Source organism: Athene cunicularia, assembly GCF_003259725.1.
Source record: "Athene cunicularia isolate RWA chromosome 2 unlocalized genomic scaffold, athCun1 chr2_part1, whole genome shotgun sequence".
Taxonomy (NCBI): domain Eukaryota; kingdom Metazoa; phylum Chordata; class Aves; order Strigiformes; family Strigidae; genus Athene; species Athene cunicularia.
The window spans coordinates 93,995,591-94,008,716 of record NW_020799095.1 but is presented as its reverse complement, the minus strand read 5'-3'; the positions used below and the strand labels follow the sequence as shown (position 1 = coordinate 94,008,716).

General features: G+C 35.2%; 1 protein-coding gene across 1 annotated transcript in view; it reads left to right on the top strand.

Annotated features, from left to right (window-relative positions):
- Positions 1 to 584: 584 nt before the first annotated feature.
- CCDC102B (coiled-coil domain containing 102B) overlaps positions 585 to 13,126 on the top strand; it is a 170,690-nt gene continuing 158,148 nt past the window's right edge. Inside the window, exon 1 of the mRNA XM_026842941.1 lies at positions 585 to 660. The gene's annotated coding sequence lies outside the window, so the exon portion shown is untranslated. The remainder of the gene's footprint in view (positions 661 to 13,126) is intronic.

Below are 13,126 nucleotides of genomic sequence, written 5' to 3'. Positions count from 1 at the left end.
TTAATTTTTCAGAAATTAAATTTTCAGAATAACTTTTTTTTTTTTTACTTTTCCTCACCATGTTCTTATCATATCTCTGAAAATATAAAATACTAGAATTTATCATAATAATGTCCAACAACCTCTGGCTAATTACTGAATTAATATGAAAATACATGTATTATCTAGATGATATACAGTCAAGCAGAGAGAAAAAATCTAGACAACTTATAGGATATTTAAAGATTAGGAGGTATACTAAGAAAAAGTAGTGGCATAAGAAACCACCCAACCTGGAAAAGATGAGTACCTGTGTTTAACTACTGTGATTAGAATAATCAATTTAAGCTTATACATAATATCTTTGGGACTGGGGTCACAGACTTCAGTTTAGAAAGGGAGGAGGAAATAAGCCAGATAAAGCAATACTTAGTGAAGAACAATATGGCAAAAAGTTTTATTTTGGATGACTTGTATGTAAAAGAAAGATGTAGGCTTGTTTTTGATAAAGCTGACCAATGAGAATCTTTTTAAGTTACTGTGGAGTGGCCTTAACGCTGTAAATAATCTTGTTGGCCAAGTCCCAGTACTGTGCAGATGAGAAAAGGATGCAGGAAATTCTGTTGTTTACACATGTGTCTGTAACACTGAGAAGCAAGAGGAGCCCAGCAAACCCAGAGGGTAAGGGGTCTTAAGCTTGTGGGTTTAGTGTTTTAAGTTTTATATTTCTCTTCAGTATTGGTTACTATCATGCTGATGGTAAGGAGGAAAATAATCTGAAATACCCAGCAAAAGTACTGAAGATCAGAAGACAGTATTTGAAGTATGTGGCTAAGTTAGGTCTAGCTAGATTTTTCTCTTCTGTCCTTTTCACTACTATTGGGTAATATTAATCCTAACACCCCATTAAACATAGGATATTTTTCAGATGTAGTAGGATCCTTACTTTCCATAACCAGGTAAGTTTTCAAAATTTTCAAAGTGACAGTTTCTCACTTTTGATTTAGAAATTAGTCTAAATACATGAAGTTGAAGGTTTATAGTGTTTCAATACTGCAAACCTTTTTAAAATCACTATGTGAAATGCATCTGCAGTAGGAGAACTGGTAAAGCTTTGCTAACTTTTAGTCATTGTCTGTATTATGAACATAAATGTCATAAGAATACTGTTATGAGTATGCAGCAGTTCGTATTGCTTTTTTTTTTTTGTTAGAAAGCAGTGTTTTCACAGTGTTTCTATTTTCATAAACTCCACTGAGTTGAATAATCCAAACTTCCTTCAGAAAATATGTGATGATAAGATAAGAAAAAAGTGGGTTCTTAGCAATATGATATTATTCTAATGCAAAGAAATATAATTTATTGATATTATGATTTGTTGATGCGGGACAAAGATATTTAGTTTTTCATTATTTGAAAGGCAAGTATCAGAGATGGTATGAAACTCTATGGATGATCCATTGCTGAAGAGAACCAAGGGTCAAATTTCAAAAGCACTGTTGATGAGTTTAATAAGTATATATAAAAACTAGTACTAACAGGCCTCCTACTGACTATCCAGATAGCTTCACTTTGTCTGGTTTACTTTTCACCGATTCTTACAACTGTTTTGTGAATCAGACTGCTATAAATAAACTTATTGCTAGAAGCTTAGTGTTTGGTTTACATTATGTTAGAAACTGTATGGGTTTTTTGAGTTTCTGAATGCAAATGAAGATAAAAGTATTTCTGTAATATACTAGGTATCATTAATAGAAATAGTCATATCATTCCGTCATGAAACCTCCCTGAGAACTCTATGAAAAGCTTAGTGAAAAAATGTGAAATGTCATTTTTATATATTTGCATGTAGCCAGCTTTGAACTGAGGTCACTCACCTTAAATATAAAAGATTAATGTTAACTTCAGGTAGATCTGAGAAATAAATCATTAGATTATGAATATTCTAAAGCAGCAGATAATGAACAGACTTAAAACACTGTCATTGACTTCAGCACCAAGAGGGGTAGATTTTGGAATCATTTTAAGTGTACAAATTTGATACTCCACTAGCTGACTCTATGTTGAAGACACTAGCAAATGTTACCCACAATAATAATTCTGTACTGATAACCATTATTGCATAAGAATTTACTTAATTTAACAAACAGAAAAATAAAATTTTATGTTTCAAGTTGCTTTACATAAAGCAACATGTCTACTACCACTTTTATTAAAGTTTTATTTTACCTTTTACCTCTGAAGCATAATTGTCAAGAATATATGGACATTTAAGACAATATTCTATCAGGAAAAACTACTAGCGCAATTTTAATTCAACTAACTATATTTTTGTAGCCTATAAAATATTCTTATAATGAAGTGAGAATTATTTTTTTTTTAGATACTGCTTTCTACATTTTTTTGCCTTTTATTTCTGTATCAAATACCTATACCAATTGCTAATAAATTAAGAAGTCACTACAATAGTACAACTGAATAAAGTAGAAGCAGAATTCTAAGGGGCAAACAATTCTAACATTGACATTCAGGCTACATTAATTGGATACTTAAACAGATATATGTAGCATATTCTCTGAAGTGTATAGTACAGCTTTTCATTGTTGAGTTTGATTTTATCCACTTCAACAACTGCAAACAACCCACTGAACACTCCAGCATCAAGTAAAGGAATACAGAACACCATAGCACATACAGGCTTTCCAGGTTGCTTAGTAGACATGTCCTGCAGTCCATCACTAAAAGTTTCATCAAGGTAATAATAATAATAAAAAAGTCACACTAGCATGAACTTTTCTGTTCCAAGGATCTCTGTCTGTGCAATACAAGGTACTTCAGAGAGAGATGTAGAATTTTTATCTCTAGAGCAGGTAGGAAACAGTTCATTCTATGCCAGTAAATTATTGATATATATGTGAAAGGTGGTCTTACTAATGTCATAGTTGTTACTTTAAGAAGACTGTGGGTCTGGTTATGGTGCATTGGGTACTCCATAAATGTGATCCATCTTCTAAGTAGTCACCAGTGGGTTTAAAGGCAATTACCTTTCTATGATGGAAGTATCCCAGGAAAAATGTGCTTGGAAACAAAGACAGTTTTAAGGAAAGTCCCATGGAAAACAGAGATAAGTAATTTATTTGCATTTGTATTAAGCTATGTTTTAGCAAAATTCAAAAAGAAAACCCACCATAAATTTTTGGCTAATATTGAAATCCTCCATTTAAGTTTGTGTGTTTTGTTTTCCTAACATAGATTGATTCATAACTCATATTCCTATACATACTCAGTGTCCATCCTCTTTAATAATTAATAATTATCTATTGCTATTACTCTTCACTCCTGTCTCAGCTTTGAATCTTCCACTCTACTTAACTCAGTGAGTTACAATGGTAATTGAAAACTGAATGTAAATCTCACAAAATTGTAAGGACTAGTTTATTGTCAGATTTTCCTGCATTCCCAAAATAGGAGATCTTTAATGCTGTTAGAATTACGTCTAGTAAACTTCTATATGACTAACAAAATAGGCAAATTAGCTTCTAAACAACTCTTTTATTGTTATGAATAGTCCATTCCAACTGTAGGGACAAGCCTTTGCTTTACTGGGCTTTGCTTTTCCAAGCTGTTAGAAAACCTTTTTTTTTTCTTTCCTGTGTCTTTTAATAAGGTATTAACAGATTGTACAACAGAGATTTACTTTTTATTTAACTGACATCACATAAAGATGTATCAATATATAGAAACTACACCATCTTGGTATTAATTTCCTGTTAAGGCTGCTAGAAACCATATTTGGCATTCATTTGGAAAAGCAACTCTCTAAGTAAAGGACCCTTTTGCTCCTATTCTTTTTTTAGGCCATACAATAATCTTTCATTGACTGGTTTATTGTGAAAATGATCCTCCCTGAACAGCTTGATTCTCTGCTCATGCTGATTTGAGTAATCTAGGTCTGGTTTACATTGGGTTACATGAGACAGGTTTTATGCCAAATCCATTCTTATTTAATGTTAATCACATTACTGGAGGAACACCAGAGATGATGTGCCATGAAAGCTCTTATTGGTTTTATTACTTTTTTTAAAAAGATGTTTTTTCGGTTGACCTGAAAGTTTTTCCATAGCTTTTGTAGGTATCCATGTTGGTAAAAGGCTGTTAACTCTCCTTCTGTCTGAAGGACAATGTCCAAAGGAAAGTATGCAGAAGAAGCCAGGCTGAGTAACCATTACTTATACAATTAATTTCTTCTCTTTTGGTGGGACTACTCAGTGGCCTACTGTGGACACTGGGCGAATAGAGATGCTTCTCTGTGCATTTAAATGACCTCTAGGTTACAACACATGGTACTTTGTGGATTATTTTATGTGACTGTTCTAGCAAGTGTAGAACCATGCTTTATGTAGCTGAATTATTTCTTAAGTTCATTTCCCTCAGTGCAGACTTAGTGGAGTTGGAGTCATCACAGGATGCTATCTTACAGCATTAAATCCCCAAAAGGAGTCCTTGAACTGTTGAAAGATCAAAGATGGTGTTAAAATACTACAGTAGTTAGGGACAATTAAGAATAATTACATATAAACGTTTAAGAAGTAATATTTTTTTAAAGAATGTTCTTTAAAGACTTAATTGTAGAATAAATGGCTTCTGAAACTATTCTGATAAAACTGAGCACATGTCTGCACAATAGAATTGTTTGTTCTGATACAACTGTATCAAAGTAGTTGAACAAGCCAAAGGGATAGGCTCTGACCCAGAGAAAACAAAATATTCATGAGCATTTTTACTTGTCTGCTCATGTGGGTGGGAAAATCACTTGTTTCCAGATTGACTCCAAGTAGTGTTTGAAGAAAAAAATATTTTGTGTCCTAATATTCATTGGAATGTTTTATGTCCTGGTCTGAAACAATGATCGGATATCTGTGATTAATTTTCCCTACTCCCAGTGTTATGAAATTGCTTTTAAAAGTAGGTCATGTTTTGAATAGAAAAAAGTCATAAATTATTTCAACTATAGCAGGGATTAAAAACTTAACTTTTTCAGGGATATGCCTTTATGTCTTCAAATATTGAAAACAAAACAAAACAAAAAAACAGGCCCTTATTTTGTTAGTAAGCAAAAAAAGCCTGTAAATTAAAGTGAAGCTGTCCAGCTTAAAGTCACTTTCCAACTGAGTAACATAAAAAAAAGTTGTTAGAAATATGGTATAAACTCTAGAAAATAAACTTGTGATGATTTTTGTTTAATGAAGCTTCTCTATACTTTTAAGTAAACTCTACAGTTTGGATGGACAGGTTTTAGCTTTGTGTCTGACCTAATTCTTGTTTAGTAAAGTCTTCAAAAGGGTAAAGAAGTCTGTCTTGAGTTGCCTTTTCCAACTTCTGCCCAGCTGACCTGATATATAGATCAATCTGAAATATGTGAAAAAAAAACCAACTCAGGTCTTTGAAGCTCTCAATGCCATTTGGGAGTAGCTGTGAATCTTAAATTTTGGCTGCACCCAATGCGATTTTACAGAGGCTCTCACAAAGAGATTACTTTGGTTTTTAAAAATAAATAAATATATAAAACATTATGGCTAGGAAAAGAACCTAACCTTGAGAACCTGACATGATACAACAGTCTTTGATCTGAATAGTGTACTGTAAGCTTATTTAAAGCTTACTTGGGAATATTTATGTTTCAGATATCTTAAATTGATTAGCAAACACCCTGGATGAAAATTAATCTCTGAACTAAATGCTTTTAGCTTTCTTTTCTTCTTTGAATGAAGAAAAGTCTTCTTTAACTTACATCTGGCTTTAATGCTTGCAAGTTTTAAAATAACTTCTAAAACCAGTTATGAATGACAATGCTCAAAGGCAGATATAACTCTGTGGATGTTGTATGTCTTGGATATTGTTCCCATACATTTCTGAAGTCTTCATTTTTCTAGAAAGTTCAGAGCAATTCTGTGAAAGATATTTTTCTGTGCTACGTTAGAGGGCTGTGTCAGAATAAGCAAGATAGTGCATGTGTGTACTGGCTGAATTGTGGATCCTGTAATAACACACTGACTACTCTGAACAGAATCTTTTGAGATTCTCTGTTGACTGACAACTGGTTCTGTCATCACTGAGCAGTGTAAGAAGCTACCTGCTTAGCCTACTTGTCTCCAATAAAGGGGCTACAACACCTTTAGCACTGCTGTTTATTTCAGTGAGAGGTAAAAGATGGTTGTCACACTAAACACTCACTGAAACTAACTTACTCTGCTTTTTGTGAAAACAGAGGAAGAAGACTCATGCGCTTAATTATTCCTTGCCTCAGCTGTGGAACTGCTGAAAAAAAAAATAAATCAGAAACCAATTTAAAGTGATTGAGAGCAAATCTCACTGTGTCTGAAGAAAAAGATGCATGGGTGTTCTCATAAATCGCATGAAGTGTTCATTTGCATCTTTAGCCATAAACACTAAAAAAGACAGTGTTTCAGTATACTGAACTAATATTAACTAATGTGAACCGTATGCTTCTGAAGCAATTACCTGTTTCAAGTTTGAGAACAGATTACTATTGTTCTAAAAAAATCTCTATGCTATTCAGGGGATGCCTATTAGACCAGACCTTTAACCGATATGAATTCATTTGTATGAATTAACATAGTTTAAATACACTCTGAATTTGGTATGATTTGAAGTTATTATACAGGTTATTATTCATAGCCTGCCTTTCCTAACAATCATACAGAGCATCATTCAAACAATAGAGGCCTTCATGACAGAGTAACAATCTCCATAGAAAATCAAGTAGATTAGATTGAGAACTCAGGTGAGTTGGCTACTTGCTTAGTCCAGAAGGTTATGCTAGGATTTGTAAACCTGCTTGTAAGTTAATTACCCTGAAAAGATCTAAAACTTTGACAGTTCCTACCTATCCTAATTACCTAGTTGATTTTGCCTCTTTTTTTTCATTGATCATAGCCTAATAAAAAGTGATAGGCAACCTCAAAGGGAAGCTAGCCAAGAAAATTGCTGTGTCTCAAAAGCCACAGCTAGCTAGTTAAATTGGGTTAAGCTTGTCCTCGCTTCTGCTTAATACTTGGTTCTGTTTGAGATTATGAAACTGACTATTTTTCCAGACACACATGACCCTCCCCCCTGTATGATCTGATTATACAACTTATTTTTCAAGTGTAGTGGCTGAGAAATGAGTATCAGTTCTACAAACTTGAATGTATAAAAATTATGGTTGATATATTATGAAGGTTTGTAATCAAACAAAACATTCTTGGGGAAACGAAGTTACTATAAAGAATATTTAAAACAGTACTTCAGAGCTTCTTTTGACCTTATGGGTAGTAAATGAGAACATCTGTATCTACAAATATTTATGTTACCCATATTTAACCCTAAGGATTTTAATACAACTTCAAAGACATGAAGAAACATCAGTTTGTCTATGTAAAAGATCTTGGAAGATATTGCAATGATACGTAATGACTTGTGTTAACTGGTAGACCTAAATCACAGTGAGTATATAATACTGGTTCTCATCTTGAAGAAGTAGTATCCAAACTGCTTAGAGTTTATTAAAAGTGGCAGCCAGAAAAGGAGAAGAGAGTAGAATTTCTTTAGACTTTGAATTCGTTTTAATCTGTAACTACTTTCCAGGTTGGGTTTTTTTGTGAATGCTTATGTGTACAGTATGTATATAATCTGTATGATATATACATATATTCTTGTGTTTGAAAAGAAATTGAAACAGTGAACAGAATTTTACTTTAAAATTGATACTTAGACATGGGGAGAAAATGGTGAAAGGGAAAACAGTACAGAGGACCACAGAGAAGTGGACCAAGTTTTCTTCCAGTGTGTTCTTTTACAAAGAGAATTACAGCATTTAATTTTGAGCAAGAACCTCTAAAACCACCACTGGCAACAATAATGTAAGATATGCTGTGAAAGAATTTTTGTCTTTCTTTAATGCTTTTAATTGTAGGCACCTTATGTCTTACTGTAACTTAACAATCTCTTTATCTGGGGGTGTTTTTATTCTGTGGAAGGAAAAAATTGCTTAGTTCCAGAAAGCTTTTAGCCATGCTGGTCTGACCACTTATGTGGTCAAATTCTCCTCTTGGTGTAGAAATTTTCTACTATAGTTTACAGAGCAATTCACACATTGAGAAAAATATATAATACCTCATGGTTACAGGAATCACAGTAAAGGTAATAGTTTCAATAAAAACATCAGTCCAAATATAAAATTTTGTAGAACTTTATGGAGAATTAAATGTTTCCTGCAAGTCACTAATCATTGCTGTAAAAGATACATATTTTCTGGATACCTGTGCTTAGAATTAACCTTCAGCCTGGGAATGTTTCATTATCTTCTTCACCACATTCTTCACACAGTGCTCTGCATGTTCATAGTTTCTGTTAACAGAACAGGTTTATGGGGATAAAGCCAAGGTTTATACACATTCTTCTTTCTTCTTTTTCCTTGTGCTTTGCAGCTGTGCCTTTCCACATTGCTGTATAAGGGCCCACACCATAGTGGATATAAGACTATTAGTTTGCTTCTAATTCAATTATCTTAGGAGGTGATGAAGAGGGACAGAGGAAAATAGTGTGGCATCATGTCTCTATAAGAAGCCAAGTGCATCCCTGAAAATAATAAGTATTAGACATGCACAACAGAACCTTTCTCAGAAAGGAAGAGAAATATCTATAGATGAAAAAGGGTAATCTTCATAGGGATTTGTTTTACAGATCTGAACAAATAATCTGGCTACCCCTCAACCTCAAGAAAAAGTTAGTTACGTGAAATATAATTTAACACTCCTTATTTTCAGAGTAGTTCTGTATTGTACTACTTATCTGGATTTAACTTCTCAGAAAATTTTGTTCATACTTCACTAATTAAATCTCTGTTTTTGCATATATCCAAATGTCTGTCTTTCTAGTTGGTCTTTGATTCCAAAGTAGCCAAGTATATTATTCCAAACTTTAAGTAATGCTTGAATCTGTTGTGTTGGGTTTGTCTGTGGTGGGATTGTGGTAGTGGGGAAGGGGGCTTCAGAAGTGATTCCTGTGAGAAGCTTCTTGATGCTCCCCCAGGTCCAAGTCAGAACCACCTCTGGCCAAGGCTGAGCCAATTAGTGACTGTGGCTGCACCTCTGTGATAACATATTTAATAAGAAGAACCTGAGATGAGGAGGAGGAGTTGTGAGGGAGATACCTTTGCAAACCCTATGGTCAGTGGAAGAAGGGAGGAAAAGTGGGAGGTGCACCAGAGCAGAGACACACACCCACACACACACACACACACCCACACACCCCCCCTGCAGCCCATGGTGAGAGGTCAGGCTGTGCCTCTGCAGCCCATGGAGGTCCATGGTGGAGCAGATGCCCACCTGCAGCTTGTGGAGGACCCCACACTTCAGCAGGTGGCTGCACCAGAAGAAGGAAGAGACTCTGAGAGATGCTTGTGCTGGATTAATCTGTGGCTGGGAGTACTGCAGCCCATGGCAGGGACCCATCCTGGAGCAGTTTGAGAAGAGCTGCAGCCCTGTGGGAGGGACTTGTGTTGGAGAACTTCATGGAGGACTGTCTCCTGTGAGAGGGACCTCGCACTGGAGCAGGGGAAGAGTGTGAGGAGTCCTCCCCCTGAGGAGGAAGAAGCAGCAGGAACATGTAATGAACTGACCACAACCCCCATCCCCTGCCCCGCTGTGCCTCTCGGAGGGAGGACCTAGAGAAATTGGTAGCAAAGCTGAGCCCAGAAAGAAAGGAGGAGTGGGGGGAAGGTGTTTTTAAGATGTGGTTGTGTTTCACTGATTGATTGGAAAATTGTTTTGTTGGTGATGTTTGCATTAAACTGATGTTCTCTTTCTCTCTGTCATTTGCCCATGACCATAATTGGCGGTTCATCCCTCCCTGTCCTTTTCTCGACTCCCGAGCCTTTTGTTGTATTTAATCTTCCCCTTCCCCAAGGGGGAAAGGGGGAGCAAGTGGCTGCTTGGTGCTCAGTTGCCATCTGAGCTTAAACCACGACATCTGTATATGAGGTTTTCTGGCGTGTGGAGAGTAGATGTTCTTTTGAGCATCTCTTGCTTTCTTAAAACCTTTCATTGCATATCATCATTTCTGCTCCTCTATCTTCTGAAAACAAGAAACAGAGAGTAACAGTAATAGAAGTGGGAAGTTACCCAGTTGAATTGTATGTTGCTAATATGCAATCAGGTTTCATATCTCAATATATTTTAAAATTGCATTTCTTTATAGAATATATGCATTTGATGCATGGATGAGAGTGTGCAGACCCTGATATTTATTACAGAAGCAATATAAACGTAATCCTATAGAATGATCAAATTTTTAGTAAGATTAGAGATTTTCAAGAGTGGATTGTAGCAGTCTTAAATATGTCAGCATTAACTGTTGCATGTTTTGTGGCTGGGTTTACCTTTCAATCATTGTAGTGAAATGGATTAAATGGGAATGTCGTTAAGAGAAAATTCTCAAGGAGACACAATATGTTTATTTTTTCTGTAACTGTGTGAGGGAATTCTGATGCTAATATGTATAACTGAATGTCAAGATTTTGTCATTTAGAAGTATATAAATAGCAAATCATTTCCTATAATATGCAACAGTGAGAACAATTTTATTTTTTCACATAATCTGTGGATATTTTTTAAAAGTTCAAGAATCAACCTCCAGAGAACAAAGTCCTAGAGCATGAATATGTTCACATTAAAAACAATAAATCAAAATATTCCTATATTCTTCCTATTTTTTTTTTTTTTTTTACATTATAAAATTATTTGACTTTGAAAATAAGTTAGCTGGAGAATTGGAGAAGTCAAAAATATGGGCACACTGTACAGTTCTTGATAAAAATACAAAATTGCTGCTTCTAAGGCAGTTCAGTGTTGTCACCAAATGGGCTGATTTTTTATGGCACTTCTCTACTTATGTGTTTTTTAGTGAACCATTTGGCTAAATGTTATGTATTCAGAGATTCAAAATTCATGATCTTGATTTCTTCTTGTTTCTTGACTGTTATGGCAATGTTGTTAAAACTGTGTGCAGGTTTAAGCCCTACCGGGATCGGAGAGCACGTTGCTGTTGCCCCTCCCCGACCCGTGCCGGTCAGGCTGGAAGTTAGACACAGACCCCGGCTAAAATAACAAGAAATTTAATACAACAGAGTGATAGAACACTCTGAACAACAACCGTATCAATGGTAACAACAATAAACAGCAATTACAGTGAACAAGACAAACGATACACAGAGAAATAACTCTAGCTGATTTATGGAAAGAAAGGTTCCCGCCACTGATCCCGCCAAAAAGCAAGGTGAAAAAGGTTCCGCCCCTGGACCTGACAGCATGGTATGAATAACCTGGCTGGGGATCCCTTCCCCTTCTCTCACTGCTGGGGAAAACTTGACTCTATCCTGGCTGAACCAGGACAAACTGGGAGGAGCAGGCATGCAAAGCTCCTCAGAAATCACATTGCTCAGAGAATCATGGAATGGCTGAGATTAGAGGGGAGCTCTAGAAATCATCTAATCCAGCCCCCCTGCTCAGAGCAGATTATTCTGGACTTCTATATAGCATACACTTGTTTCAAAAGATTTGCTGTCAGACTAGGGATTTTATTTTCTATAAAATGGGTAGGACTCCTTCCACTTGGAATTGCAAATTGTATTTCAAAGGATTGGAGTAGGATATGGGGAAGCATAGCAAATAAGGACAAGCTGGCAATGTGACTGGTATGGCCAGCCTGAGGGTCACAGAGGGCCACTTCATGTTTCTTTTTGTGAGGTTATAATATATATATATATATATATATATATATATATACATATGTCTTAATGTGAATGATGAAAACCTTCAGGAAAAGCAAGCTGCTATTAATGATAGAAAGAGTTCCTCCTCTGGAGTTAGAGAATTTTTGTTTCTTATCATGAATATGGCAATATCAAGTAGCACTATATTTAATGATTCTTTGGGAAGCGTTTTTCAATAGTTGTTTCAAACAGTAAATTATCCTCATTTTACAGGTGGAGAAATGTAAGCATGCATTGATGATTATCTCTTACTTCTGCTAAAGGGGAGACCAAAGGCAAGGTCTGTTGTTCTAGTTATTAACCTACTGTATCTATTATACCTCATCAAAGTTTAAGATTATTCATGGTCAGATATCAGTTAAATGAAAATTTTTACCAGTATAAATACAATGTGCCATAGTAGGTATCAGAATATTTCTTCAGTAAGTTACATTAGCTGCTGAAAAAAACTAACTGCTCAGTGGTGCAGTTCTAGCTGCTTTCCTTTGGTTTTCTTTGCTCGTGGTTTTGTTTGTTTTGGTTCTTTATTTTTTTCCTTCCCCCCCTTCGGGACTATCCCACAAACTGGCAAGAATGTTCTTCAGTTTAGTCAACCTGTTCTACAACTCTATATTTATTTGACTTGCATTTTAAGCACTAATAAGAAAAATTAGAAAGATGATTCTACAAAGCCACCAGATCTCAAATGGTTTTACAGGTTTTCATAATTTTTCAATTTTGGGGGATTTTGTTTTTCCAAATTAAGCAATTATATACTTAAAAAGTTCCTGTTTGCTGAAGATTTTACTTGAAGATTAAAGAGCAAATAATTCTTCAATAGTAAAAAATCTCCTTTGACTATCTTCCAGTTAAGAGGTGTCCTCTTTTCACCTGAGATAAGTTTAATTAGGCTGTGGAGAAATCAAAACCTTAGGCAAACATAATGTGTGTTCTTAGATGACACTTGTAGTACTTTGTTGAAACAAGTGTATGTGTCTGAGCTTTACATCAGCAATGTCAACCCTACTTATCTCCATGAAATAATGAACAAAGAAGCTTGATGTTCTTATGCTGTATTCTAAAGGTTGAAAAATCAATTAAAATAGATAATGAATGTCATCCTGTTTTCTAGGCTGTTCCCTGGTTTATTTATTTGGATCATTTTGGCTTTATACATGAATTCATAAATAGATCTTAGTTCAATGCTATGAATCCAGTCTGTGGAAAATTCTTCATATTGTGTTCATATTTATATAACAAACAATATGAAAAAATGTATCTTATTTGGAATAAGGTAACAAGGTTAATTTTTCTTCTTACCCCCCCCCCCCCCCC